Source organism: Citrus sinensis, chromosome 4 (assembly GCF_022201045.2).
Source record: "Citrus sinensis cultivar Valencia sweet orange chromosome 4, DVS_A1.0, whole genome shotgun sequence".
Classification (NCBI taxonomy): domain Eukaryota; kingdom Viridiplantae; phylum Streptophyta; class Magnoliopsida; order Sapindales; family Rutaceae; genus Citrus; species Citrus sinensis.
The window spans coordinates 457317-460863 of NC_068559.1; the positions used below are offsets into that span (position 1 = coordinate 457317).

Below are 3547 nucleotides of genomic sequence, written 5' to 3' on the forward strand. Positions count from 1 at the left end.
CTTTCCAAAGCATAGCTCACAATGGTTACCCTGGCATAGTAGCTTAGATCCCTTATAAAATACATATCTAATGGACTGGATAGGACCTTTGAACCTAATGTCAATTTTTAAGTAGTAATAATCATTTATAAAAATCTCAATATTAAATAATGTATGAAGCCTCAGTTACCTCAGTATTAGGACCCCATTTATTTATGCCACCATTGTGTTGCCCTTTGCGCTCATATCATTACTCATCTTTATTTGTTTCTTTGTATTTTGTTTTTAATTTTTTACTTTGTTGAGCTTCTTTCTAGGCTCAATCTTTGTCCTCCCATTTAAATTTCTAATATTTTTCCCTTTTCTCAAAAAAAAAAAAATCGTACTTAGTAGTGCTTTTGCTCAATAATAAGAATAACAAATCAACACACAATCAACCTTTTTTATTTTTAGGAAAACTAAAGTACATGATGCAATCAAAAGATATTTTTTTACATCTCAAGAGATCATCTTATTTATTGAATTAAACTGCTGGCAATAGTACAAGTCTTTTATTTATTTAATACAGAAGAGTAACGCTATGCTTATTTATTAAATACTACGTATTTCATATATGTCTTTCATGCAAAGTGATATAAAATTGCATTTTGAGGTACCAAATCCACACTTTGTTTATGAAATACAAACTCTTGAAAGCATAACATTACTCAACATAAAGCAACTCGTATTTAGCCAATCAACCAGTCTCATTAAGGTTTCGCCCGTATTGAGGAACTTCAAGAAGATCAAGATTATCATTTCTTATCTCATCAGCAAGAATACTATCCCAATACGGCCAAATATCAACACCCTCCTTCATAACAAACATCTCTGACCATTGGTTCTTACCTGATAAAATTTCTTTATTAAAAAACATAACCTTAAAATACATATATAATTTAATTAATAAAGAATTATATATATGTGTGTGTGTGTGTGTGTGTGTGTAGAGAGAGAAGATAAGAATTCGAAGCGGCAATCAAAGTGAACTTGTCTTAAAATGTACCTGCAAAAACAGCTTCCATATTCTTCAAATCAGAAAATTAAAGAACTCTTCCTATTAATGCAATGAAAAGCAAGTAGTTTGAGAGACTTGAGCGAGGTGAGATTTTGGTTCCGCCTTGAGATGGTATTTATACACATCCAAGTAGCGACGGCCAATTACATAAAAGCCATTGGCCCCGCACGTGGGGCCCGTGGCAATTGGCATACACGACTATCATGTTTCGGAGATTCCCATTTCATAATATCTATTAATCAGTTAAAACTAGACACATTGTAAATATGTGAACTCTAATTAAATCTTGATACTTGTAATATATATGAGCCATATCTAAAAAAGTGAGTTTTAATTTCTACTTCCATTTTTTTTAAATGCTAGGTAGATGTACTGAATAGGAAGCAACACATGAATATGGATTCTTTTTTTGCTGGACACTGATTTTTATTTTTCATTTTTTGCAATTATTCAATGGTGCTTGGTCCACCCATGCCCGGTTCGTCGAGCAAAAGCATGTGAAGCTTGCTGAATTATTCATGGCGGTGGGGCCTGCCTCTGGCTTTTGCTTCACTTTGGCGTAATTATTGATGGCCGTGGGGCCTGCCTCTGAATTATTGGTAGCGGGACTTTTCTTGTTTTCACATTAGAGCTATTTCAGTTGTGTCTATATCAATCATTTAATACACATTAATCGTCTTGTTATTTTATTAAGTATATCTATTTAATAAATAAGTCGAATTTATATTCAGCTAAAATTTTGTTATAATTTATCTACGAAGGTCACTTAATTTCTATCATTTGTATATTTAAGCATATAAAATTTCATTTTGTTCATACAAGCCCATTATCGTTTCTGTTGTGATTTGTGAACTACATGAAGATGGTTTCTGTTCTGTCCCCTTCAACTCTGCCCGCAAGTACATACCCATTCACAATTCTCTGCCCATACATATCAGATGAGCTTAATTGTATACGTATCAATTACCCTACAGTGTATTTCTTTGTTCACTTTCAATGAATTTCCGGCGAGGTTCGGCCAAAAAAAAAAAAAAAAATTCAAAGACAACAATTTTTTTTTAAGGAAAAAATGGGAAAATGATATAAATCTTAAGAAATATCATAATATTATTTATTGAAACAAACCAACAGTCTCGCAATTAACTAATCACTATATTATATCTCATTTTATTTATTTAAACATATAAGTTTGTACGGTCATATTCTATGTACAAAGTAATATAAAATGACATTTTGAGATGTCACATCACCACTTTGTTTATAATCAAAATAAAAACTATTAGAAGCATAATATTTTATCTAATAGAAAACAATTCAAATTTAGCCATCAGTTAATTACTTTGGCCAAGGTTCTCCTATGTCGATCAACATCATCTCATCAATAACACTACTCTCAACCGAATGAAAAAAAGTGAGCCGAGAGCGTCTCCATTTTGTAACAGGACAATTTCTGCTTGCCGCTCAACAGATGTGGAAAAATCGTATTTACCTTTTTACCTGAACATCATATTAGGAAATTTATTCATAAACAACATGCACAGAATAATGCGAGGATTAGAAATGGCATTCAACTGAACTCAGCCTAAATGTGTACCTGCAAAAGAAGTTTTCTTAATCTTCAATCAACTCAGGATAGATTTTTCTCCCCCTGTCCTTGTGTGTAGTCAGAATTAAGCAAGTAGCTGAGCGAGTTCCTGCATGAGTTTCTTTAATCGGAGTCAGCTTTTAATTAAAAGTATCCAAAAAGACTGAGATTCTGACGATCGAGCTGGTTTGAGATGGTTGGCTAAACAATGGTTGATCAAATTGTAATTAATTTATTTGTTATCTCATGTGTTGGATGTCACTAGATAGTTTATTTATTAGGTAGGAACCAGAAAGAGAGTATAAATTGATTCACAATTTGGAGAGAAAATCGTAATCGTAATTGGTAGTTATTTTTGAAATTTTAGAGAGGGTAAGAAGTAAATATAAAATTCTTTAAATTTTGAAGTAAAAGACATTTCAGAAATTGAATACTGAGAGAAATTTTATGGATATAAATTATCTTTACCCGAACTAAAATTTGATATTACTATATCACATTGTCGTTTATTTTTAAGGCATTGGTTCTCTAGAATTTTTAAGTTCGAAAATGAGTATTCTGAATAATTTTATGACTGTAAATACTAAATAGTCTCACTCTTTTTTAAAGTAAATCTATTAACACAGTAATTGCACAAGTAAATAAAAATTAATAAAGAACGTTCTGTTCAAATTAATTATTTGCTCCATCACTTAATAACCCAAATGATGATGATGATGATGATGATGATGATGGTAATAGATGACTTCCTATCAACAGATTAATTAATATAAAAAAAAATGTTATGGCCGCAGGACAGACAGGCAAGGCAATACAATTTTTATTGTTATTTTTACGGACTCGTGAAACATAAAGAAAACGTAATTACCCATCAGCGGCAACAAAACATAGTGATTGGCAACACACCAATTGTAGTTGATTACAAT

The 3547-nt window shown here is 31.5% G+C and overlaps 1 long non-coding RNA gene across 1 annotated transcript; it reads right to left on the reverse strand.

Annotated features, from left to right (window-relative positions):
* Positions 1–401: 401 nt before the first annotated feature.
* LOC102608657 (uncharacterized) lies at positions 402–1295 on the reverse strand. Its single transcript, XR_371489.4, has 2 exons — positions 1025–1295; positions 402–867 (listed from the first exon to the last, which is right to left on the reverse strand). It is a non-coding gene; the product is annotated as an uncharacterized LOC102608657 (long non-coding RNA).
* Positions 1296–3547: the final 2252 nt, after the last annotated feature.